This window comes from Pan troglodytes, chromosome 2, assembly GCF_028858775.2.
Source record: "Pan troglodytes isolate AG18354 chromosome 2, NHGRI_mPanTro3-v2.0_pri, whole genome shotgun sequence".
NCBI lineage: Eukaryota > Metazoa > Chordata > Mammalia > Primates > Hominidae > Pan > Pan troglodytes.
Window position 1 is genome coordinate 99,827,616 of NC_086015.1, and position 15,513 is coordinate 99,843,128.

Below are 15,513 nucleotides of genomic sequence, written 5' to 3' on the forward strand. Positions count from 1 at the left end.
GAAAACATACAAGTCTAAATTACCAAAATTTTCAGTTGGTAAAACAATAAAATCTGTTCATATCCTTGGCTGAATTTTTGAGGGGATTGTTTGTTTTTCCTTGTAAATTTGTTTAAGTTCTTGGTAGATTCTGGATATTAGCCCTTTGTCAAATGGATTGACTGTAAAAATGTTCTTCCATTCTGTAGGTTGCCTGTTCCCTCTAATGATAGTTTGTTTGGCTGTGCAGAAGCTCTTTAGTTTAATTAGGTCCCATTTGTCAATTTTGGCTTTTGATGTCAATTTTGGTGTTTTAGTCATGAAGTCTTTGTCCATGCTTATTTCCTTAATGGTATTGCTGAGGTTTTTGTCTATAGGTTTTATGGTTTGAGGTCTTACATTTAAATCTTTAATCCATCTCGAGTTAATTTTTGTAGAAGGTGTAAGGAAGGTGTCCAGTTTCAGTTTTTTGCATATGGCAGGCCAGTTTTCCCAACACCATTTATTAAATAGGGAATCCTTTTCCTATTGCTTGTTCTTGTCAGGTCTGCCAAAGATTAGATGGTTGTAGATGGGTGGCATTATTTCTGAGGCCTCTATTCTGTTCCATTGGTCTACATATCTGTTTTGGTACCAGTACCATGCTGTTTTGGTTACTGTAGCCTTGTAGTATAGTTTGAATTCAGGTAGTGTGATGCCTCTAGCTTTGTTCTTTTTGCTTAGGATTGTTCTTTTTGCTTTGTTCTTTTTGCTTAGGGCTCCTTTTGGGTTCCATATGAAATTTAAAGTAGTTTTCCCAATTTTGTGAAGAAAGTCAAGGGTAGCTTGATTGGGATAGCATTGAATCTATAAATTTTCAGAAGAAGACATTTATGTGGCCAAAAAACATATGATAAAAAAGCTCATCATCACTGGTCATTAGAGAATTAGAGAAATGCAAATCAAAACCACAATGAGATACCATCTCACACCAGTTAGAATGGCGATCTTTAAGAAGTCAGGAAACAACAGATGCTGGAGAGGATGTGGAGAAATAGGAATGCTTTTAAACTGTTGGTGGGAGTGTAAATTAGTTCAACCATTGTGGAAGACAGTATGGCGACTCCTCAAGGATCCAGAACCAGAAATACCATTTAACCCAGCAATCCCATTACTGGGTATATACCCAGAGGATTATAAATCATTCTACTATAAATATTCATGCACATGTATGTTTATTGCAGCACTATTCACAGTAGCAAAAACTTGGAACCAACCCAAATGCCCATCAATGATAGATTGGATAAAGAAAATGTGGCACATATACAACATGGAATACCATGAAGCCATAAAAAAGGATGAGTTCATGTCCTTTGCAGGGACTTGGATGAAGGTGGAAACCGTCATTCTCAGCAAACTGACACAGGAACAGAAAACCAAACACCACATGTTCTCACTCATAAGTAGGAGAGTAGGAGTTGAACAATGAAAACACATCAGTGCAGGGAGGAGAACATCACACACCAGGGACTGTCAGGGGGTGGGGGACAAGGGGAGGGATGGCATTAGGAGAAATACCTAACGTAGATGACGGGTTGATGGGTGCAGCAAACCACCATGGCACATGTATACCTATGTAACAAACCTGCACGTTCGGCACATGTATCCCAGAACTTAAAGTATAATAAATAAATAAATAAAATCTAGAAAATTTCTTTTTTCTGTATTCATGATCTTAGCTATTTCAAGACACTATAAGAATATCATAATAGTTCATATATGCATAAAAATTCATTATTCAGTCTTTGGTTTGTGTTTGTTTTTTTTTTTTTTTTTTTTGAGGCAAGGTTTTATTCCCGTTGCCTAAGCTGGAGTGCAATGGTGCAATCTTGGCTCACTGCAACCTCTGCCTCCCTGGCTCAAGCAATCTTCCCACCTCAGCCTCTTGAGTAGTTGGGACCACATGTGCCTGCCACCACACCTGGCTAATTTTATATTTATTGTAGAGATTGGGTTTCATCCTGTTGGTCAGGCTGGTCTCAAAGTCCTGGGCTCAAGCAATCAGCCTGCCTCAGCCTCCCAAAAGTGCTGGGATTACAGGCTTGAGCCACTATGCCTGGCCTATTCAGTTATTCTTACCCAGGTATCTTAGGTAAAATGGTGGGAGGCTGAGTAGGAATTAACATGTACCTAAAAATGAGATAGAAGATAATTTTATCATCCCTTATGGAAAAAGATAGTGTATGTAGCAGAAACTCACTTGCAGGTAGAAATCTATACAGGTGAGAACTCTATCCTGAACAATGGACAGAATCCCAGCATAATGAACTGACATGAAAGAGATCCATGGGTCCCATACATTCCTTAATCTGGAGGTATTTATTGACTGGAGGTATTTATTGACATTTCACTTTTCAAAGTAGTAGAGAAGGAATAGTGAATAAAACAAAGAAACAAACAAAACTATTTTTTCATGGGGCTTACATGATACTGAAGAAAAAGTAGATAAAATTATGAATATATAATTATCTGGCAAAAATAAATAAATAAATAAATAAAATTGGCTAAGGTAATAGCTGGCTTCTCTTAGGCTGTATGAATTGGCAATGCTGGAGAGGACTGGAAAGCTAGAGAAGGAAGCATTGATGCTGTTTCCTTCCCGTTTCTGACAGAGTCATCTTAGCAATGGGTTTTCCTCCTGATGGTGACAGTTGAAACCAGCAATAGTAGTTGATCCCAATTTGTTGTCTTTCCAACAATCCCAGAAATAGTCTCACTGAGTCCCCTCAGAGAAAACATAACCAACTTCTAGCATCTTCTACATGCTCCTATCCCCACATAACTCCCTCCTTCCTACCCCCAACTTCAGAACACTAGGAAGGGCCAAGCAGTGTTCTCTCTTCATGTCTGTGACTCAGCTCCAAGGTGTCCTCTCCCAAGTTTTTACTTTTTAGTAATTCAACTTTTTCTTTTAGTTCCACAAGACATAGGAGAGATAGCCGACAGTCACTACTTCTATGATGCATCGACATTCTCTTTTTATTATTTTGTTCAGTTCTTCAATTCCTAGTTAATAATTCTTCATATTACATTCTTGGTGTTAAAATAACTTGTATTATTTCTGTTTCCTAACACAACCCCTCATTGATGCACTCCTAGAATACAAAACTGTAATTCCTTTCCTCAGTCATTACTCCCATGCATGTACACACACACACACACACACACACACTCACATAAAGCTGCCTCTTCCAGCACCCTGTATCTCAGTTCATACTACCATCACGCACGTAACTTTACAAGACAGAAACCCCAAAAAATGTTCTCGAAAACTTTACCACTTCCCCACGTTCCAATTACGTCATGAAAATTCAGTTAATTTTTCTTCTTAAATATCTCTCAAACTCATCCTCCTGTCTTGTATTTCTCTGCCACTTCCCTGATGAATGCCTCCCATTATATATCCTCCTCATTGTCTTTTCCTGGTCTGTAGGTAAAATGATGGTGAACTACTGAGATGATAGACAGATGATAGATAGATAGATAGATAGTTGTTTTTGTTTGTTTGTTTGTTTTGAGACCGAGTCTCGCTCTGTTGCCCAGGCTGGAGTGCACTGGTGCGATCTCGGCTCACTGCAAGCTCTGCCTCCTGGGTTCACGCTGTTCTCCTGCCTCGGCCTCCCCAGTAGCTGGGACTACAGGCGCCTGCCACCATGCCTGGGTAATTTTTTTGTATTTTTAGTAGAGACGGGGTTTCACCGTGTTAACCAGGATGGTCTCGATCTCCTGACCTCGTGATCCGCCTGCCTCGGCCTCCCAAAGTGCTGGGATGAGATATTTTTATTCATTGCACTTCTATTCTTTAGTATACTGAAACCATTTAAATATTTAAAATGGGTTATCTCCCCCTCCTCAACCCTCAGCCCCTTCCTTAAAGTACAAACCAAAATCTTTGCCATCTCCCATAAAGTCTTCCAGCATCTGTCCCTTGTGTGTTACTGCTGGTTCATCTTTCATTGTGTGCCACCTACATTTTGTACTTCACCACACATTTGTGTAGCTCTTTGGTTGTTGCGGGTATCTTTGAAGACTTTTGTATATGCTGATTCTTCTGTCTGAAATGTACTTCTATCCACAAACTCCCAACTAGTTATCCAAGACATAACCTGCAGAGCTCAGCTCAAATGTCCCTTTCACAGTGAAGCCTTTCCTCATTGCCCAAATTACATTCAGCCTTTCCTTTTTTACAGCTCTCATAGCATCAGTATATTTCTTCAGAATCCACCTCATTGCTCTGTAATAACCACTCATACAATATGTGTAAACAAGAATAAATTCCATTTAGTGTCAATCAAATATGAAGGTTTAAAATACAAATTAAATTTTATATTGCGAGACTATCTGACCAGTGGTTAACACATGGCTTTATCTGCCCCTAAGTCAAAACTTTCAAAGAAATGTTCAAGGTTTACAATTAACATGTTCACTGGATTAACGTTGTTTAAAATGATTTATTAAAATATCATTCTGATTTTAATAATGTAAGATTCATTCAGTTAAACAAAATTAATGTTTGGACTTCTCGAAATATTTCATCTTTTAATAATGATTCCAAAGATGATATATTAGTAAACTTTATACATATAAAATAACATTCATTATTTTTAAAATACCTTTTGGAGGGCAGTAGGATTTCTGCTAGTATTTAGGATATATTTCTTAGAAAACACATATACAGTCCTAGGTGTACATCTGCCTTTTATGGCTTTTTGTGAGTACTGTAATTTTGAAAAATAATGATTCATATATTCTAATGTTGTGTAAAAACTGTATGTCATACTAAATAAAATAACTCGAGTTTCTAAATTATATGAAAAATCTGGGGTTTAATTTTAAACTTTTAATAAATCACTCCGAAAAATTTATTAATTTAAACCAGTTGGGTGAATGAATGCAATTCTAATCAGCTCTTGATATTTCTTAATTTTTTTGGTTCTGGCACCATTCTTTCTCTTTTTGAGTTTTATTGCAATATAGGTTTTTTATTCCATTACCATCACAATCAGTTTTTAATCAGGTACTTACATTAGGTAATAGGTGAAGTGTTTATAAAATATTTAATAAAATGTGGGAAATTAATTTTGTTTTTTTCTATTAATATTTTCAGAGTTCCTTATAATTCAATTAAAAGTTTTATTCTATTATGTAAAAATACTTGAATAGTAAATTTATCAAATTTAGCAGTAATGGCTAGAAAAAATTTAAATTAATATATCTTTAAATATTTTCTTTTACTTTTTACTGAAACAATATATTCTTCTTGAAAGTAAAATAGTTATAAAAAATATAATACTAACAATATTACAAAGGAAAAATTACTAATATTTAATACATTTCTTCTTATTCATTTCTCAAGAGGAAGATAATTTTTAATAGCTTAGCTGTTTCTCCTAATATTTATTTACATATTTCTAAATTATATGCTAGAATGATGTCTGGATATTTCAATTGTATTCATGGACATTGTATTAGATTAAAATTTTGTTACCTTACACTATTATTTTATCTACTCCATTCTTCTAATTCTAATGTCAATAACAATTCAATCAATACAATGATTACGTAAAGATTATTCACTGCTAATGTAATTAATACTGTCTGATCATTTACCTTGTCATGTACAGTCTGCAGTCTCTTGGAGATTATTTTCTCAATTTTACATGCATACCTTTTAAATTTTTTCTTTCAATTTTTCCAATTTTTCCATCAAATCCGTCATTTGCCTATTCTCATTTGAAATTTCTAAATATATGAAATATTCTATGAAGTCCTCCTTCTCTTTTAATTTGCTACTGTCTTTCTCCCAGATATTCTGCTATTCTAATACAAAGCAAATGATCTCTAGGTGGCTGAAATGCTGTCATACTTGAACTTGTCTCCGCAGCATTTCTGAGTTTAATACACTAATTCATCCCATATGTTTATATTTCTGGTTTTACTACACTGTTCTACTGGCAAATAACAATGGATAAAAGATGATGATTTAATATATAGGTCATAAATTCTTGAGTCATATCAGATTTAAGCAAATCTTCACTCTCACCTTCCATGTAATACATAATTTGATTAGGCATAGCATTCAAGATTTAAAATAATTTTTTTCGGTATTTAAAAAAGAATTTACCATGCATCCTAATATCAAGTATCACTGTTGATCTTTTCAATATCATTTTGATCTCCCTTTCTTTGTGTTTGACTTAATTTTTTCTTATTAACTTAATTATCTTTTTATTTTCTAAAAGTACTGTTAGATTTTGATCATACTGGTTTTGTCTCAATCATTTTTTTTAATCTCTCATGGGTTTAAAACACTCACTTGTTCTATTCTCTGAAATAATTTTTAAATTTTTATTTAAATATTCCTCTTTTGTAATATATCAGCAGTAATAATTTATTTGTAAAACAAATTGTTCTTGTCTTCTGAGTTTCCCATAGCACCATATATCTTTCTGAGAATATCAAGTAGAGAATTTTGAAGTTATTTATATCTTCTAATTTCTCTCTTTTTTCAGTTCTCCTCACCCCCCTTTTTTGGTAGTTTATTTTGGTGACTCTACCAATAGAACCCTGCCCATATCCTCTCCACATTCACTGTACTCTTCTTCTCCAGTAGGTTCTGGTTGTAAACACCTGCAAGTGTCTTTCTTGTCAACAATCTCTGGACCTGAGTCCTTACTTTACTAATGGGGCAGTTTTAGCTGAAATGCCAGGAAATTAATGTCTCAGCAAACATCCCCAACAATAACTGATGGGAGTAAATTATAAATATGTAGCTCTTTTGCTCTAGGTTAGGACAATTCATATTTTTTAACCTCCCAGAAATCCTCAGCAAAAATGAATAAAAATTGCCCATAATTAGAACCTGTTCTATTACCCAACTGTTGTAGTCTTCTTTCCATTCTTTTTCTTACTCCTCCATTCAAATAGCAGAATTTCCTGTGATCACTTCCCAAATAAACTGCTTGTATTCACATCTTTTTCTCAAATTTGCTTCAGGGAGAACCCAAGTTAAGATATTATTTATTGTGTGGTCTTTGCTCAAATGTCAGGTGATTGTTGGTAGATAATTCATATTAAAATTAATCATACAAAAATTAACAGAAATTTATATGTGTATGAAGACTTACATGAAGAAGAAGTGGTCAATTGGGGATGATTTTGCTTCTGCCTCCCGGGGACACTTGGCAATATTTGGCAACAATTTGTATTGTTACCACAAGATGAAGAGTTACTGACATTTACTGAGTAGAAGTGAGGGATGCTGCCAAACATCTTATATTGCATAAGTTTGCCCCCCTACACAAAACAAAGACATCCTGTTCAAAAATCAATACTGTTGAGAATCCCTGATTTCAAGTAATATGGCTGGGAGTCAGTAGCATTGCTGTGGTGTTTATAACTGTATAGCTTTAAAATTATTGTATTACTAGGAATGCAGCTAACAAGGGAAATAAAGGACCTCATCAAGGAAAACTGCAAACCACTGCTCAGTGAAATCAGAGAAGACACAACAAATGGAAAAACATTCCATTCTCATGGATAGGAAGAATCAATATTGTAAAAATGGTCATACTGCCCAAAGTAATATATATGGATTCAATGCTATTCCCATTTAAACTGTTTTTGGACATTCTTCACAGAATTAGAAAAAAACTATCTTAAAATTCATATGGAACCCAAAAAGAGTCCAAATGGCCAAGACAATCTTAAGCAAAAAGAACAAAGCTGGAGGCATCACCCTACAAGACTTCAAAATATACTATAAGGCTACAGTAACGGAAACAGCATGGTCCTGGTACAAGAACAGACACATGAATCAGGGGAACAGAATAGAGAACTCAGAAATAAGACCGCACACCTACAACCGTCTGATCTTCAACAAACCTGACAAAAACAAGAAATAGGGAAAGGACTCCTGGTTTAATTAATGGTGCTGGTAGAACAGGCTAGCCATATGAAAATGGACTCTTTCCTTATATCATATAACAAAATTAACTCAAGATGGCTCAAAGGCTTAAATGCAAAATCAAAACTTATATAAACCCTATAAGAAAATATAGGCAATACCATTTAGGATATAGGACCAGGCAAATATTTCTGCACAAAAATGCCAAAAGCAATTGCAACAAAAGCAAAACTTTACAAATGAGATCTAATTAAACTAAAGAGCTTCTGCACAGCAAAAGAAACTGTCATCAGAATGAACAGACAACATACAGAAGGGAAGAAAAGTTTTGCAATCTATCCATCTGACAAAGGTCTAATATCCAGCAACCATATATAACTTAAACAAATTCACAAGAAAAAAAACAGACAACCCTGTTAAACAGTGGGCAAAGGACATAAACAGACACTCTCAAAAGAAGAAATACATGTGGCCAACAAACATGAAAAATGTTCAACATTATTGATCATTAGAGAAATGCAAATCAAAACCACAAGGAGATACCATCTCACACCAGTCCGAATGGCTATTAAAACATCAAGAAACAACAGATGCTGGCAAGGTTGTGGAGAAAAAAAGAACACCTTTACACAGTTTTTGGACGTGTAAATTAAGTCAATCATTGTGGAAGACAGTGTGGCAATTCCTCAAGGACATGGAGGCAGAAATATCGTTTGAACCAGCAATCCCATTACTAGCTATGTACCCGAAGGAATATAAATCATTCTATTATGAGGACACATGCATATGTATGTTCACTGCAGCACTATTCACAACAGCAAAGACATGGAGTCAACCTAAATGCTCATCAATGATAGACTGGATAAAGGAAATATGGTACAATGGAATACTATGCAGCCATAAAAAGTAAGGAGATTATATCCTTCGAAGGGACATGGATGGAGCTGGAAGCCATTAACTTCAGCAAACTAACACAAGAACAGAAAACCAAACACCACATGTTCTCGCTTATAAGTGGGAGCTGAATGATGAAACACACAGACACATGGTGAGGAACAACACACACTGGGGCCTGTCATTTCGGGGATTGAGGGAGAGAGAGCATCAGGAAGAATAGCCAATGAATTTTGGGTTTAATACCTAGGTGATGGGATGATCTGTGCAGCAAACCACCATGGTGCACGTTTACCTATGTAACAAACCTGATGGCACATGTACCCCTGAACTTAAAATAAAAGATAAAGGAATAAAATAAATAAATAAAATAAAATTATTGTGTTAGAGAAGAAGAAAGGTCTATAATCAAATACCTGAATCTCTTCTTAAGAAGAGATTTTGTTAAATAATTAAGACAAAAGTATATTTGAAATTCATAGAACAAAGAAAATAATAAAAAAATTAAAATGATTGAAACAGAAACAGACATATAATAGCTGACATTAAAGCCAAAATTTATTTTTTAAGAAGTATCAACAAAATCGATAACTATCTATACTGATTAAGAGAAAAAGAGAGACACCACAAGTTAGCAATATCAAGAGTAAAATCTGGAAAATGGCTACATATCCTTTTGATATTAGAAAGATAAGAAGTGAATATTATTTAAAAAACTGGATTCCCCCAAGGGGTGTGACTACTTAAATCAAATAGAAAATATTCTTACAGATGTGACTTATAAAAACTGACACATGATGAAATATAAAATCTGAGTATTCCAGTCTATTCAAGAAATTGAATTTGCTATAAAGCATAGTCACATAAAGAAAACTTCATGCCCACCTGATTTCACTGGTGAATTCTAACAAACATGATGTGAATATTGCTAACGCAATAGTCTGTTCTCATGCTGCTAATAAAACATATGTGAGACTGGATAATTTATAAAGAAAAAAGTTTTAATGGACTCACAGTTCCACGGCTGGAGAGGCCTCACAGTCTTGACTGAAGGTGAATGAGGAGTCATGTCTTACATGGCGTCAGGCAAGAGAGCTTGTGCAGGGGAATTCCCATATATAAAACCATCAGATCTTGTGAGAGTTATTCACTACCATGAGAACAGTATGAGGGAATTCACACCCATGATTCAATTTTCTCCACTTGGCCCCACCCTTGGCATGTGGGATTATTACAATTCAAGGTGATATTTGGGTGGGGACACCTCCAAACCATATCAAATATATATCAATAGTAGTACAGAGATTCTTCTGAGGATGTTAAAGGAATACCTCCAAATGCATTATATGAGACTGACATAACTTGAAACCAAAATCTAACAGATATTAAAATAAGAGAAAATTTCAGATCAATACCCCTTATGAATGTAGATGAAAAAATACTTACCACATGTTAGCCAATATATCCAATAAAAAATTGAAAAGACAATAAACTATTAAGACAAAATTGGTTTAAAATTTGAAAATCTGTTCTCACAAGGCACACTATTAACAGAATTAAAAGAAAAAAAGCTTAAGGCCATTTTAATAAATCCAGAAAAAGAATTTGTTAAGATGCAATCCATACCTACAATAACTCAGCCAGTTGCAAATATATAAAGGCTTCCTTTAACTAATAAAGGTATGCAAGAAAAATGTATAGCCAACATCATAATTAATAGATACCTCATAAAGGAAACATAAAAGTTGTCAATAAACATTAGAAAAATGTTCATTATTTGTTATGAGGAAAATAAAAAATAAACCCACAATGAGAGCTCAGATCCATCAGAAAGACAGAAAAGAAAAACAGACTAACATTGCCAAATATTGTCAAGGGTGTGCAGGAATTGGGACTCTCACATCATTGGTGAGATTATAAAGTAGTAAACCATGTTTGGCAAATGTGTGGCAGTTTCTTGTAAAACTTGAAAACTAACTAAAGCAAAACAAATAAACAAAATTTTTTATTCTACATCACAGTTATTCCACCTGTAGGTATTTAACCAATAGAATTTGAAATATCTACCCTCAAAAAAAATTTTACAAGACTGTTCCTAACATCTTTACTCAATATATAAACAAACCTGGAGACACTTCAGATGGCCATCAATAGAAAAATGGCTAAACAACTGTGAAATATTCTTACGTTGGAATACTATCAGGAATAGAAAAGAACTATTGACATATGCAACAAACAAGATCAATTTGAAAAGCTGTTGGGATAAGTGCTCTATTAATAAACTAAAACTATGAGATGCTGGCATATGAATAGGCAAGTAGATCACTGGAATAGAATAAACATCCAGAAGTAGACCCAAGTATATATAGAAATTTATCATATAGTGCATGATAAAGGTGGCACTTCAAATTACCAAGGCAACAAAGGACATTTTAATAAATGGTTCAGGGACAATTGGTTAACCATTTGGAAAAAGATAAAATTAGATCCATACTTCACTATCATACTCAAGAACTTAACTCCAAATGGATTATAGATCTAAATGTAGAAAAAATTGTAGCCATACAAGTTGTGGAAGAAAACACCTGTGAATTCCTCTTTAATCTCAGTGTAAAAAAAAAAAAAAAGACTTTCTAGTTAAATTTCAAAAATCATATAAATAAAATATCAGTAACTTTACCTAAAAAATGACGGCAAATTTTATGGCTAAAAAGCACCATATACTCAAAAGACCACTGCAACACTTGAGATGAATATTCGCAATATATACTACAAACGAAGGGCTAATGTTCCTAATAATATAAAGAACTTTTAAAAATTAGTGACACTAGGCAAAAAATTGAAAATTAAGCAAAAGACATACACAGAAAACAAATTAAAGGTATGTAACTGGGCTCTTAAACATGTGTAACAATATTTATCCTCATTTATAATTAGAGAAGTGCAAATTAAAACATCATTAAGATAATACTTCTCATCTATCACATTGGTGAAAATGAAAAAGAATGACCTCACATTCTTCTGGAAAGGCTATGAGGAACCTGATACTAGAATACGTTGCTACTGGCAAGACAAAGCTGGAACTATTCCGGAGGAAACATTTTCAATGAATTAATTTAATTAATTTATTATTTATTTATAATACCAAATTGTGTTGGCTCTTATATCTAATATATCAATTATATTCAGTCAAGTTTTTAGAAGTGCATTTGGCTGAATGATGATGACGATTTTCAAAGATGTTTAAATTTTACTTCCTGTTTGATCAAGTTTTTAAAAAGTTATATTTTTAGCATAAGAAGATTCAACTCTAAGAGATTACAATTTGCATGCATATTTATTTCATAAATTCCTTCATTCTTAGGTCAATAATAAACTCCACTTGGGAAACGACATGCCCATTCTTAGTAAATAACCTGGCTTTGCACGCATGCTATAAGAACATGTACTTAAAATATTTATTTAAATACTTTAACTTGGTTTTAAATCCTCTCCCGTGAATAAAAACCCCTTTTGTATGTGAGCAGTCACTTGACAACTAAGATTACTTTTATGGACATTTCATTTTTAACTAAGACTTACACATCTGTTCTACACACAAATTGCAATTTCAAAATGATCATAATTCAGAATTTGGCCATAAAAAAGTAAGATTGAGTGATTTAAATGCATCAGTATAATCTTTGCTCAATGCAGCATATATTTATAAGGCTTCCTCAGGTTTAAGGTGTAAATTATAAAATGTATTCTCTTTATTTGTAAATTAGCTTCACAGGAAAAGAGTTGTATGATTACTACATATTTATGACCATCCAGACATCAATGTAAGATTAAATTTAAGTTCAAATTTATTAAAAGTGAACTACTAAAAAAATGCAGAAAAATTAAGCATTTCATAATCTATCTTTCTGTAACATCGTAAGAAAGGAATAATTCACATCTCCAAAGGGAAAAATACAATTGAGATGACAATGATGCTTTAGCCAATAGGACTTCAGTCTTTGATGGCACTTACACAAGTTGAAGTGTACTAAAATTTAATTTGTAATGTAATGATTGCTGAGAGATGAATACTTCATTTAAGCTATATTAATTGACTACAGAATTTTGCTGGTAAGCAACTGAATGAATGAGTTTTAAAGAAATTAGTATTTTTTTCATGTATAAAGCTGTTTCTACAAACTTCTAAAGGTATATATTTCTCAATATTTTCTGCTCCCTAGAAAGAACGTAATCCAATAGCACAAACCACTTGAATCACTTAGAATTTTTTATTGTTCAGTCTTCACCTGTAAGAACCATCTGTTCAATTAAAATTTCACTCACATATGTACTAGATGTTTTTCTCACAAGTAGAAAGTTAGCAAAATACCATTTAATATTTGCAGTTAGTATAACAAACCATGCAGTATATTAAAAGTATTAAAATGCATTACATGCGTTTCATATCTAGGGATAAGCCATGACATATATGATCAGTTCAACTACATTTTAAATATCAGGTAATCTTACTCAAATAATTATGTGTGTGTGTGTGTGTGTGTGTGTGTGTGTATTTTTAATTAATAGCTCTAAAATGTTTAAAAACTTAATTTTTGTGGAGGGTTTTATCGATGGGTAGGTGGGTAGATGGATATCCAGACTTAATTTACTTGATCTTTGCACATGGAAAACAGTCATTTCATGCACATATGACTTTAGAAATATAGGAATAGGAAGATGAATTAAATAGCCATTTCTGAGCTGTAGAAGGAAACTCCAGAACATCTGATATAATTCCCAATTTAAAGTTTCCACCCACTCCAGAATATCTCCAACTAGTGTTTAAGAAGTCTGTTTATGAACTTCCATTATTAACCCCTATCTTTCTAGCCAGTCAGAGCAGTATTATTGCATAAAATTGAATTTTTAAAGCACTGATATAGAATTACAAATCTTAGTCATACAATATGTAAATGCAAGCTGAATTGACTGAATATGTTTTATTATAAAGTGGCGAATATATTTAACACTATGGTTATTATTCAGAATCCAAGTAAATATGACAGGTCCAAATAACTACAGAAATAATTGGATACAGTCCACTTACAGTTATAAGCCATTGAATGAATAATTCATTCTGAAAATGGATATTCAAGGTGTCATTTTATTTCATAACAATAACAACAATAATAATAATGTGACTCTGAGGTAGAGATATATACTATTATGGGCAGAATTATCTTCCCCCCCAAATTCATAGGCTGAAGCTCTAATCCCCCGTACCTCAGAATATGATTGTATTTGGAGATAGAGACTTTAGAGAGGTAATTAGTTAAAATGAGGTCATTAGGTGGGGTCTAATCAAATATGACTGGTGTCTTTATAAGAAGAGTAAATTTGGACACAGATAGAGAAGATGACAAGAAGATACAGAAGACGGTTATTTACAAGTGAAGGAGAGAGGCCTCAGAAGAAATCAACACTGCCAACATCTTGATCTCAGATTTTAGCCTCCAGAATTGTGAGAAAATAAATTTATATTGTTTCAGACACCCAGTCTGTAATACTTTGTTATGGCAACTCTAGAAAACAAATACAGCAGTCCTGGAAATCCTCTCTCAGGAGGTAATATTTTAGTTGAAATCAGCAAAGTTCAATGGCTTTGTAACGGTACAATTAGAGACCTTTATAGCTGAATTAATTTGAGCAGAAGAGTAGGAGGAAATTAGATCTAGAATACAGGCTGAGGACAAATAACATTAGTGCCTACAAGTCACTTCCCCAGGGTCAGTGATAAAAGGAATGCACATTTATTATTCATAATTTCCTATCTCCTTTTGCAGAGCACTAATCTGAAAAACAAAATTTAACAACTGAAAACTAACATTCCAGAATTTCTAGGCTCTGAAATCTAATTACAACCAGTGCAGTAGAGATTGAAGTCCCAGTCATTGTTGGTTAGAATTTGATCAAGTAGTCAATTTGACACAGTAGTCCCATCTTTAAGCATCTTCTCCAAAAATGAAGACATAAATATTAAAGGATACAATATTTGTTATACCACTAGTTATATCACTAGTTACAGGATATAATATTTGTTACACCACTAGTTACAGGAAAGAAAATTTGAAAAATGTTGACTAAAAATAAAACACATTACAATACAAAATTTACAAGAACATATACAAGCTAACTATCTAACAGAAAGAACACCTACTGAGAAATAATTTTTTTCTCCTCAGAGTATAATATTTAAATTCTGCTGTATATGATATGTTATAAATTGGAATGTGATCCTTTATAGCTTTTCAAACTTTTTTCTACATAATTTTATATTTTGATGACACTGAGAAATAGATATTATCTCTGTTGTAAAAACAACAAAATACAGTAAGATTGAGAGTGGTAAAATATGTGATTTCAAAACTAGTGAGGAGCTTTTAAAATCACCAGTTCCCAGGTAGGTTGGAAGACGGAAGGAGGAGTTCTCAGATGATCACCGTATGAAGAGTTCACTAACATCTGTTGAACAAGAAATAAACGACTGTTGGATGCAAACATGAAGTTTTGGCTTCTCTGTTTATAGCACTTTTGCCTTCTCTAGTATGAATAGTACGAAGAGAGTTTTATGGTTTAAAATTTAAAACTACACTGCTGATCTGCTCCTTTTGAATCATTGAAACATTCAAAAGTTACAGATAACATCATAATGT